Source organism: Haliotis asinina, chromosome 2, assembly GCF_037392515.1.
Source record: "Haliotis asinina isolate JCU_RB_2024 chromosome 2, JCU_Hal_asi_v2, whole genome shotgun sequence".
NCBI lineage: Eukaryota > Metazoa > Mollusca > Gastropoda > Lepetellida > Haliotidae > Haliotis > Haliotis asinina.
Window position 1 is genome coordinate 47,301,506 of NC_090281.1, and position 13,649 is coordinate 47,315,154.

The window sequence follows — 13,649 nt, forward strand, 5'->3', positions numbered from 1 at the left end:
AACTTCATAGATATAGGTTGAATTTTGGTATATTTATAGAATACCTAAATTCAAAAGAATCTCAAGGCTTAGTATTCTAAGTGTATTGTATATGTTGCTGGAAGTAAAGGGCTTAAACAACCCATGCTTGCCATAAAAGGCGACTATGCTTGTCGTAAGAGGCGACTAACGGGATCGGGTGGTCAGGCTCGCTGACTTGGTTGACACATGTCATCAGTTCCCAATTGTGCAGGTCGATGCTCATACTGTTGATCACTGGATTGTCTGATCCAAACTCGATTATCTACAAACCGCATACTAATTAGTACAAATGGTAAAGAAAACAAGCGAGTGACCTACCCCTGTTGTAGATAGTTTCTGGTCTGACAAATAGGAGATACCCCATAAAACCTCGGACGAGGAAAAGCCGGGACGGGCAAACGGGAATTACTAAAAATGGAGACCACACTATTCAAACGAAACATGCTAAACTGGGTAGGTACACTTAAAACTACTAGGTAGATACATTTGGCGAATGTCAGTGGAATTGACAAGACATATTTCAATACACTTTAAAGATCTCACAACACCGTTTATTAATGTGTCCCAGTATAGTCACTGGAGTTTGGTCACTCTTGATTAGGGCTTTCACAAACAACTTCAACTTCATGGATATAGGTTGAATTTTGGTATATTTATAGAATACCTAAATTCAAAAGAATCTCAAGGCTTAGTATTCTAAGTGCATTGTATATGTTGCTGGAAGTAAAGCTCTGTGTTCGGGACCCGTGAAGATCTGGAGTAGAAGAGGGCCTCAACAACCCATGCTTGCCATAAAAGGCGACTATGCTTGTCGTAAGAGGTGACTAACGGGATCGGGTGGTCAGGCTCGATGACTTTTGCTGGCACATGTCATCAGTTCCCAGTTGTGCAGGTAGATGCTCATACTGTTGATCACTGGATTGCCGTCGCCATATTTCTCGGATATTGCTGAGTGCGACATAAAACTACACTCACGAAATTAAACTGAATTTTCATTAGAATTTCATCTATTTTTAAACCATATGTTTGCAAAATAAAGAAAACGAGCAAACGAAAATATTTTCGTCCACGAGAGAGATTAGTCGAATTAAGACCGGAATGATTTCATTTTTTTTGGTCGTGATACTTATAAACAAATTTAAGTGGAAATCCAGATCCCATACTTGTTACAAATTAACAGAATTAAGTCAAAATGAGTTGAATTTTGTGTCATGATACTTACAAATATATCCTCATTCATTTACAAAATCCAAAACACAGGAAAAGATATTCTCGCTCATGGGCCCAATGTTTTTCGCCCATGGGCGAGATGTTTTTGAAAATCGGTCTCAATTAGCAGAATTAAGTCATAATGAGTTGGATTTTGTGCCATGATACTCATATATATATCATCATTCATTTACACCTCCAAACCACAGGAAAAGATGTATTTTGAGTGAAGGCAAATATTCTCGCTCATGGGCCAAAATGTCTTTCTCCCATGGGCGAGAGTTTTCAAAATTGCTCTCATTTAGAGGAATTAAGTCAAAATGAGTTGAAATTTCTGTCATGATGCTCATAAATGTACTTTCATTCATTTACATCCTCCAAATACTGGAAAAGATGTGTTTGGGGTAAAAGGAAATATTCTCGCCCATGGGCTAAAATGTTTTTCGCCCATGGTTGAGATTTTCTTAAATAGCTCTAAATTAACGGAATTAATTCAAAATTAGTTGAATTTTGTGACATGATACTTATGAACATACTTTCATCCATTCACAACCTCCAAAACATGGGAAAAGGTGTATTTTGAGTAAAAGTAAATATTCTCACCCATGGGCCAAATGGTTTTCGCCCATGGGCGAGTCTTTTTGAAAAATCACTCTTAATTAGCCGAATTAAGTCAAAATAAGCTTAATTTCGTGTCAAGACAATAATAAATACACGTTCATTTATTGAAAGACTGCACAGCCTGGAAAAAAACCATGTAGTTTCAATGAAATTAATTATTCTCGTCCATGGGCTAATATGTTTTTCACCCATGGGCGAGATTTTTCAAAATCAGTTAGCAGTTAGTCAGTTGTCAGTTAGCAGAGTCAAGTCACAACAAGCTGAAATTTGTGTCATGATACTTATTAACATTTTTTCATTCATTTACAACCTCCAAAACATTCATTCTAGATGAAATGAAACACTTTCGCCCATGGGCCTGCCCATGGGCCTACCCATTGGCCACTGTTCGCCCATGGGCGTGCCCATGGGCGACCGAGTTTAAATTTTGAGTTTTCGAAAAAAAATTTTTTCATTTTTTCATCCTTAGCACACATACATAACAGCTGCCTGTTTAATTTTGCGAAATCCCTTGTGCGAGAGTGGCCACAGTGCTGAGAGTTTCTGGACTATTGTGAGTCCAGAATTAAATTGTGACGTGTTTTGCACATTATGACTTCAAATATCAAAACATACAGTCTGCATATATACGTTCTTGAATATCTTTGCATCACACCAGTTAATAAAGCACTGAAAATTTGGTCTCGAGAAGCATTGGAATGAGAGTGACACCTGCAGAACAGAATAGATTATACAACTATAGTGGACATGAGACGAGATTAGGTCGGCTGGCCAGTTTCAGTGACCTGTCAACCCCGACGTCGTTGGGTGGTGCTCATTCCTTCACTCATCGGTTTCGATGCGCGGATTCAGTGATATTTATAGTCGAAGACGTATATTTGGAATATTGATACCTGTGGTGTAAACATTTATCATACAGACAAACGTGGCAATAATAATGCAGTTTTTTTGCTTTGCAATGGTCCACACTGCCGGAGTTAAGTGAGTGAGTGAGTTTTGTTTTACGACACCTTCAACAATATTCCAGCTATGATGGCGGTTTGTAAATAATCAAGGCCGGGCCAGACAATCCACTGATCAACATCATGAATATAGATCAACGCAATAGGGATAAGATGATACCACCCGATCCCGTTAGTCGCCTCCAGGAAAGTATGTGTTGCTGAAGATCAATTCTAACCCTGATCTTCACGAGTCGCTTTGAACACGATGAACCATAGCACATTACAAGGAATACTTTTTTTGTTTCTTCGACATCTAATCTAATTAATCCTCCTTCTTGTTATCATTATCTGTCGTCACCTTCGTCATTGTCAGCAGTATGTAAAAAAGAAGAAAACCATTTAGGTTGATAAAATTACGTCACGACCTGTTCGTCCAGTGAGATGGATGAAACAAACACGCCCAACAAAAAGCGTTACTGTCTAATAACCCTTGTTTCCATGAATGTCTTTTGAATCATCAAGCCCCCATAAATGCAACCTCTGCATATTCGTATTCGCATATTTGCTGCTTCCCTTCAGACTGTGTTTAATCTGTCTATATGCTAACTGTGCCTTCTCCCTGAGCGATATAACAGAATCGTGATAACTGCATAAATGTCAGTAAGTACGCACGCAAGGTATAACATAAAATGCCAAGATTATCCGCGCCCAAACAGCCCATTCAGCAAATTAGATTTGTTGCACAACAATGATCTTTTTTGAATTGGCTGAACGTCAAGAGAAGCATTTGTCATGAAAATAGGTTTCACTGAATATATACCATAAAAAGTGACAAAACTATTTCAATTTGATAATTCATCCTGTTTCCAACACGTAATGTCATGTCGTAAGAGGCGACTTACGTGATCGAGTGGACAGGTTGCTAGAAGTGATTCACGCATATTATCGTAGATCGATGTTCATGCTGTTGATCACTGAGTTGGTTCGATTGGACCGCTGCCAAATTGTTGGCTGTAAACAACAAACAATGGGACATCATCAGTTTCATGACGTCAGGGGTATTGCGTCATGTGAACAATACTTATCTAACTTTCCTTCTTATCGGTTGATATTTCAAAAGCGTTTGTTAATATGTCAAGGAGTAATAAATAGAAGAACTCGAGACCTTTCGACTCATTGAGCATGGGTGAGGGAATCGCAATGTGGCGAACGTAATGATGATGCAATTATATGGGCAATTATCCAACCAAAACCAAATGCTGTGGACAAAGTTCCACACCAGACACTTCCTGTGTTGAACAAATAAGTAAAAGACATGGATCACGTAATAACATAAACAAACTATTTACATATGGGGGCTGTGAGAAGCTTGAATGAAGAAGCGCGCCTTGTTTATTAAGAGTAACCGAAATACATGTACATTTCACCCCGTGATTGACGTAATCTGTTTCTTGTAAAAACACAATAACACACCAGGGCAAGGTACATTATGCACCTGCAGACTCGGTTGTTTTTGATGACTAGACGTTTTTCTGTTATGATCTAAACAGGTATCAGATGTACCGGGAGATTTTGCTGTTTGTGCAACAAACGGCAGAGTGAATGCTGGCAGCCATGAAAAGGATATGAGTGATCTATTTCGGTCTATGTTATGTCAGCATCTTTACAACACCCCTTAAATTTCGATACTGGACTCGACTTTCTGACAAGACAGACGAGTCCATTTAGCGATCTAGGGAACGTAGTTCATTGTGACAGAAACACAAAAATTGCTGAGATTTATTCTCAAAGAACACACACTTCATCGTGTAGTTGGTCGAGGTAAGACCTTAGAACATGCGGGTGTTTGATTGAGACTCAAGGGTATTTGTTCCACTATCACCAGTCGGCTGCGTGGGTTAAAGAGATTGCAGGAATAACTGCCAAGTTCCGTCTTGAAATCTACACCTAAACTTCAAAGCACTGGTCGGCAATTTCTAGTAGGTTGGGTGAAATGTACAAAATACTTGTTGAAATGAACACTGTTCTTGGTCTGGTAGTGCTGCCTGCCAAAGGGGCGATGGGGTGGCCCCGTAATAAAAGCGTTCGTTCGTCACACTGAAGATACAGGTTTGATTTCTCACGTGTGAAACAAAGTGTTAAGCCTAGTTTTGAGTTCCCTTGCCCCGTCATTGCTGGAATATTGCTAAAAGCGGCTTAAAACTGTAGTCAGCGATTCCTAACAGCAATCAACACTTATAGTTAAAACTTATTGACGTGTCTTTACACATTACTCAATGTCATCATTTGGTCTGATACGCAGTGGGTGAATCCTATGAGCCTGAGTTCCTCGTAAAGACTTGATTGGAAAGATCGATCTTGCAAAAAACAGTTGTCTGTGTGTCACCATGATCCAAGAGCGTAAATCTGTGCTCATACTATCAGCTACTTGGCTTCATGACGCAGATTACATAAATACCGACTGCTGGGGCAAAAAACAACACCGCTCACAAAGACAGTCTTGGAATTTCAACAGTGATTCAACAGTGATTCGTATTTAAACTTTTCAGCTATGTATGCAACAGTTTATGAAAGGTTCTTGACACATATACCAAATACCCACTGATTCAATCGTCCAGCTGTTGAATGAACAGAATTACCTATTTAGTAACTTATGAGGATCTGAGGAGCATTGTTGCCCTAACGAAAAAGCTACCAGTGTCTTCAAATAACCAGCGTCGAATTTGCGATAATGTGACAACGTCCTTTTCAGCATTACTGTTAAAGAACAAAACTCCAAAGAGACTGAATCATTTCAGTGCCCTTCGAGCACCACCTCGTACCCGTGTCTGATACTAGCTGTAGTATATAGCCACAGAGAATATTTGGGTTGGGGGAGCGTAATGCTGCGCTGACTGTCAGCTGGAGTTAAGCTGAATACAAAAAGAAACAATCCAGGAGACATATTTCAGTGTGATCAGCAAACACTGGGTTATCCTTCATCTCGGTCGCCGTTCCACCAACATCTGCAAGGTGGAACGACGACCGAGATTCGATATCAGAAAATACCAATCCCGCTGATGAATACCTTGAATATATATTCGAAGTGTAACTTACCAAACAGCAAGAGAAACACTACTCTGTTTTATTTTCTTGTCAAAATTTTATACTGAAAGCATACACATGAACGCTTACTTTTATGAGATTTAATTTTCCTTAAAAATTTGCGTTTCTTTTGCTGTTCATTATAGTTGCTTTTAACACCATGCTTACATAGACTGGCGTCACTTCCACTGTAGTCACTCCTATCTGTCTTGTGGATCACAACAAGTGTAACACACAGTTCTGCCAGCTAGACGCAGTGAGGCGTCAAACGACAAGATAAGTGGAGGCTGATGTACTGCTTCTTCCTTGATCCCAGGTGAAACAGATACCCACTAACGCGTTTCCCAGACACTTATCCTCCTCATCAGTAGAATCTTCTCCTCAGTACCGTCTTCTCAACTTCGTGTTAGCTTTGGTGCATATTCGATGAACCATTGGCTGTGAGATTTGTTAGGTCAGATCTCATCATGTCAGTTAAAGCTGAGTTCAATATACGCGCCCCCAAAAGAAACTGTATATAGAAAATATTGCCAGTACATGTGGACACGAATACGGGTGTAAACAGTGATTAGTGAACTGAACTGAACACATCGCGTTTGTGCTACGTTTCACGACGTCAGCACGTTTGTGGAGCCCCGACGAGAGTCAGTCTGAACCTGGGGAAATCTAGACTCTAGACTAAATGGAGGGTTAGGCGTCCGGGACAATAATGTGGTTCAGGGACTGACTTTGGTTCGAAACAACAATTAGTGATCCTTGCGCCCTTAATGTGCTTCGAATTGCGTTCATTCCTGCTCCACTGTTATGTCCACAATTTACAGTGTGACCCGTGAAGGACCCGGGGTAGAATAGGCCTTCAGCAACCCATGCTTGCCATAAAAGGTGACTGTGCCTGTCGTAAGAGGCGACTAACGGGATCGGGTGGTCAGACTCGCTGACTTGGTTGCCATATGTCATCGGTTCCCAATTGCGCAGATCGATGCTCATGTTGCTGATCACTGGATTGTCTGGTCCAGACTCGATTATTTACAGCAGACCGCCGCCATATAGCTCGAATATTGCTGAGTGCGGCGTAAAACTAAACTCACTCACTCACTCATTTACAATGTATTCGAGTATCAGTTAATTCTGGCGATCCTTGTTCACACTTCTGCAGTAGTGTGTGAGTTTAGTTTTACGCCGCTTTTAGCAACGCTCAAGCAACATCACGGCAGGAGAGTCCAGAAATGGGCTTCACACCTTGTACCCATGTGGGAAATCGAGCCCGAGTGTTTGGCTTGACGAACGAATGCTTTAACCACAGGGCAACTCCGCCACATCTGCTTCAGTAACAACACTTCGAATTCAAGTCTTACAGTGTTTCACCGGCGGGTTTTACCAACGTGGAGTAAAACTTCCTGATTACTTGCAAAATCTAACTGCACGCGTACATAACCGCAATATGCGAGTCATTCAAAATGAGTCAAACTCACTCACTCACTCGATCTCGTCTTTGGGAACAATTTCGCGGCTTCAGAAACAGGACGTTCGATCCGACACCAACGCCTTTACACTGTAATTACCCTCGTCTATTCTCGGCCACGCAAGTTTTTGATGGAAACTGTTGTTAATTTAAGCCACTCGGTGAAAAGTGGTAATCTTGGCCAACAGCGATCACACATACCGACGGTTTAGAATGTGTACATGAAGAACGCCCCCAGTTCAGGCCGTTGTGGTGTACGTGCACGTTGATGAAGAAGTCCACGTTTCGCAGCCGTTGTTGAGAGACGGCGTCTGTTTCCAAAGCGCGCTACAGAAGTGTGGCTAAGAAAGCTGTGCCACGAATTAGCCGTCTCTTTGTCTCTCCTGCAATTATTTTTAAGACTAATATTGAATCATCTTATTTTAGTGTCATCGTCTCATTGTCTTTGTTTAGAACATGTACAAATCACGTGTTAGGAGCAGCGGAGGAAGATATACGACAGTGTTTGGTATGAGTATAGTGGGTCGACAGAACATTCCATCTGTACTACTAATTGCAACATCTGTCATAACATTGGGATACCGAGAACAACGAGAATAGCTAGGATAGAACCGGGCACCTGTTCTTTCTTGGTATTATATGGGAATGCCAAATAGCTTATATACGTGTACTATGAATACGTAGCATATAGTCGACCAACAACTACAGTCTGTCAAATGAACATATTTTTCAGAAAAAACCACAAGACAACATAAAATATAGTGAAAACGACTCTGGGGTTTTCTTCATTTTCAGGATGAAACTGTGGATATCTAGACTTGCATGGGCTTTCTTTGTTTGTTTCAGGATCTGTATGACAAACTACATGTATATATTCAGTCAAAAGGTGTAATAAACTGTCACAGCTATTTTCTGTAATGGTGTTGGTTGGTAGGTTGGTTATTTAACGTTGCACTCAGCAATATTCAAGCCATATAGCGTCGGTCTGTAAATAATCGAGTCTGGACAAGACAATCGAGTGACCAACAGCATGAGCATCCATCTACGCAAATGGCATACGATGACACATGTCAACCGTGTCAGCGAGCCTGATCATCCGACCACCCGTGCTTATTGTTACTGTATGCTCCACAAACTCCAGGCGTTGGTCCACTTTGGTTCCAAAAATTTTCTGTCTTACGATAACGTTATGAAAAGGCCCATTTCATATCCACAACACTCCTTTTGTCTGTCATGAGCCTCCTGCAGTAAACGTTTTCATTCCAAAGCATCACGTTTCCCCGACGCCGATTGACCCAGCGCTGCCGGTCTGGCTACAACGTCATTACGTAGTATGACGGGCCGTCAATTGTTGGATAACACGTGATCGTGGTCGACCAGATAGACGTCTGTCATCAACGTCAGTTATTGCTCAGTGGCGTGACTGTAATCAGCTAATTGATGACAGTAAAACGTGTCACAACGCTTACTCTTGTTCAATCATGCCAACTGCACGTAATTATTTCTTTGGTGACAGACGCCACACATAAACAAATACATCAGTTTATAAGATATCAGAGCAAGTTTAGGCTGGCTTTTATCACCGAAATGTACGGAAACACATTAAAACTGAATTTTCATTGTAATGTTGTTGCGCTTTTCGAACTTTACATATGCATTTACGTGCACACCATGAAATAGGTTTGCTCAAAATTAGGGAGTTTACATGAAAGTTAAAATACGTGATGAATAGCATAATCTTTTTCTAAATCAATACACAATCATATAACATAAATCCAAATCCATAATAGCCTAAACAATATTACCCCAAAATGGAATCCCCTATTTTCAGAATAGGATATTTCATGCTGTATGCTATTTTAACATCTTAGTAAGTTGTTGTGTTTGGTTTCTGTCAGTTAATACACTAATACTGATACAAACTTGAAAGGTTTGACGAACAAAGGACGCCATTTGGGGACATACTATTTCATTATGACAATCAATGCGAGGTGTCTGTGTGAGACAATAACGTATGACCGTATTACAAAGCCGTTATACGCCAACCTTGAACACCTACATTTACGGTCCGTCATTTAGTTTCCAGACGAACTAGTGGTTGGTAGAATGATCAACATCCCACACCGTCGTGGGTGTGATGTAATCTAGGGGTTGTTTTGGGTTCAGTGGCCATGTAACGTGGACATGCCGAGTATGGGTTCCTCTTGGCTTGTAGTGAAAATGTCGATAGATAGTGACTAACTTGAAACATCGTTAAAATAACAGACTATCGCTTAGTCCCCGAATATATACTGAACAGCAAAAGAAAGGCAACCTTGGCTTTTTGTCACGTTTAGTAAACAGAAGCCAGAAACATGAACGCTTACTTTTTTGAGAATTCAGTTTTTTGAAACTTGCTTTTCTTTGGCTCCAATAAGCTAGGAGAACATGGGGTAATCTAGACTTGCTACATTTAAGTCTTCACCATTGCAGGGAGGGGTAGGCATTAGGTAAAATAATGTGGTTTACTGACAGTAAGACTATTAACTAACTACAGTGGAATCTGTCTAAACCGACACTCACTGGGACTTGATAGATAATCTGGCTTAGACAATGTGCCGGATTATAGAGCTGATGATAAATGTACAATCCACGGATGGGACTGGGATTTTATGCTTGTGTTCGCAACTTGCAGGATTGGACAAATGCCGGTTTTGACAGCTTCCACTGTATAAGTCCTGAATACTCTGCTTGTTCCACTACCTTGTTTCAACACAGCTGTTATCAACACCCCACCATTCTCCTATTAATTCATTGACACTCTCGTAAAAAGGCGTTTACATGAAATGTGTACCCCCATATTATCAAAAGTGTGCACCTCGCTTTCTCATAAGCTGTATCCGCTCTTGAAGTAACATTACCTAATTCCCAAACTGTGCAAACTATATTTCAAATGCAGAAGCCGCTTTTGAAGAATACTTCTCGATATATACCAATTTTGATTTTGTTTGTGAACTGAAAACTCTTATATGAAGAGGGCAATGATCAGCACGTGTACGTTTTGTCAAAGTGCCAGTTTGGAGCTTATTGATCACAAGCCCTTTCCCACGAAGGCACATGACGCGCATCCATCGGGAAACACGGTTATACCTATGTATGGTCAACATAATACAATCTTCGTGTTTACCATATTATAACCATATTTAGTCACATCTCTTGTAATGTCCTTATATGTCAGCGCCGCGAGAGGTGTATTGTCAAGGCCGCTCGGTGACTATGTTTACTTACCGAAGTTCAAGGCCGTTTGTAATAATCTGAACACATCAGTTCCATATTTAGGTCCGACGCAGCTGACTGGCCTTGATCGGTATGGCTTATGCAAGTCATGGTGATATTATGTCGTGTGGAGTCTCTCATTGAATTAGTGAGCAGTCGATAACGTTGTTGTCGTATATATGTTATTGTTGTCATGTGGATATATCAAATATAGTTTTATAATGATTCTCCATGATAAAATGATGGTTATATCTGCAATAATTGTAACATTAAAACTAACACTCATGTATGTATGTATGTATGTATGTATGTATGTATGTATGTATGTATGTATGTATGTATGTATGTATGTATGTGTATATATATATGTGTGTGTGCGTGCGTGTGTGTGCGTGCGTGTGTGTGTGTATGTGTATGTATGTATGTATGTATGTATGTATGTATGTATGTGTGTATATATATGTGTGTGTGCGTGTGTGTGTGTGTGCGTGGGCGTGTGTGTAAATGACGCAGATATAGCTGACATATATCGTTAAAACGTGTCTTCCATTTTTACTGGCGGTGGATAGCCTAGTGGTCAAAGCGTTCGATCGCCACCCCAAGACCCAGGTTCGATTTCCGACATACTTACAATGTGTGAACCCCATTTCTGGTGTCCCCCGTGATATTGCTTGAGTCCCATCCGGCGCAAAAACATACTCAGGCAGTATTCCATTTAATGTTTCATCTAACAAAAACGTGATTACATACTGTACTACCTCAGATAGTGAAAGAATGTAATCTGATCATGCATTCACATAATGTGTGAATAATAATATTATGATTACATCTGAAATAATGAGAATTACCAACGGCTGCCAGATGTTCGCAATCGTCCACGTATTTACCCCAACGTCCTCCCAATAAGACGCAGCTATATTTGGCCACGACATGCCAGTGTTACGAAACGTCACAGCGTTATAGCGAGGTCGGACATTTTAAGTCGACGGCAGTGAAACAAGAGAAGACTATTTTGTTGACGTTGAATTTTGGAGGGAAAGAAATGTTATCACAGCCTTTGAATAAACAGCATGGCGCTTATTTGTTCAGACGTAATGTATATTTATATATATTTAAAAAATCTATTTGGTAAGAGTTAAGGCAGCGTTCCGACATGATCAAATTATTTGTACGATAACTGTTCGCTTTGATCTCAGTTCCACTATGTCCGTATTAGAACTGGTTCGATCTGGAACGGATAATTTTAATTACCCATACATTATCATTTGTTTAGCATCATACAGTGATGGTATTAGGCAATTATCTATTGAATAAATAAATACAAACCCCTAACTTAACATAGGCAGCTTATTTCAAGTAACTCAAAATGAGTTGTAAAATACATCGATGCTCACAACTGAAAATGAATTAAATAGAATGACAGAAAAGGGTATCACATTTTCAGATTAAAGAAATCGGTAAACAATTAAAAAGGACCCGGCCTTACATAGGAACATTTCAGCTTCAGCAGTTTGGGGCTTGCCGTCGTATGTGTACTATTTATACACCATGATCGAGGAATACATTAATAAAATTTTATTTCCTTGCTGGTCAATATTGGTATACACAATTCAAGTAGACAGTTAAGTCTAGCTAACATAGACTTGCATAATTCTCTAAGGTATTAATTATCAGTTTAAATGACAATTTCTGACAAACAGAAATACTCCCTACTATCTGCTAGTGTGGAATTGGTTCTCTCGAGGATTCATATCTATACATCCATGGGCTCAGCATTCCGTACAGCCTAAGAGAAAGGCTGTATAGCTGAGTATGAAATTGGCATTCGAAAATATCGCATTTTTGTTTGAGAAAGAGATATTTTGTAATAAAGCTTCCAAAGACGATGTAATTCAGTCCTTAATGCACGTCCGCTTGAAGAAACCCCGCTGATTAATTAGCTGCACCGTCGTGTCGTGGGTGGCGTAACGTTACAATGATGGTTTGTTTACAGTAGGGGGTCGGGAATGGACATGTGGGGTCGGATGTAAGTGGGTCACTGCAGGGCGTGTCGTGGGTAATATGGGAATATAATGACGCACGGCGTAACAATGCGAAGCGGGACATGGGGGTCACGCACTGGGGCAGCGCAGTGTGTGTGAGTGTGGGTGACGGGGGGAGTGTTTGTGGGGAGGTGGTGGTGTGTGTATGTGGTGTGTGTGTGTGTGTGTGTGTGTGTGTGTGCGCGCGTGCGTGCTAGGGCGTAGGGCATCTCTGTGCCCTGTGGAGGGTAAATGCTATTACGTTCGCGACCTTCCATTCAACTTTGAATTTGGAAACTTCATGGTTGAAATAAACCATGTACTGATTGAAACATACATGTCGTCCGAAACAGTTGAAAGGCATTGTGGGTCTAAGAATAGTCAGTAGTTTAGTTCAGTAATATGATCCCTACAATCTGTCAAGATTAACAGTCCTCACCCCCCTCTGCTGCCCTCTTGACCATCGGTCGGCCTCCCATGTCGCACACGATACTCTACTCTTGCTCCCGCCGTCACACATGTGTATGGATCATTCGTAACTACTCGTGTCATTCCGCCAAGCCGGATGGCGTCTCGTACCCCTCTCGTGGCCAAGTTTACGACTGGGTCCTGTCTAAGCGCAAACGGGCATGACCATGAAAATAGTCTAGTACTATTATCAACGAAAGCTAAGTTTGAATTTCCAAACATGGCTCTTAGAATGTCTACATCCCGTGTGCAAAATAGCAATACGGTTATTCCCTTTGCAAATATGTTTCAGTGTTGAAAGTTCTTCATCTTGTAGAATCAAAGTTTACGTTTAAATTGTGCTTTGTATAGTGTAGCGAAGTTTCAAAGGTCAACGGTTCCGCCAATTTCATGTTTTGAAATGTGTTTTACTACGCGCGATTTGATTGGTTTGCCATGATTCTTGGCAATAATGGCGTACGATAGGGGTACGAGTCTTCATGTAGGCCACGGAAAGAGTAGTTACGAATGGTGTATAGATGAGACCAGACCTCCAAACACACTGCACCCGGTGTGTACTGGTGG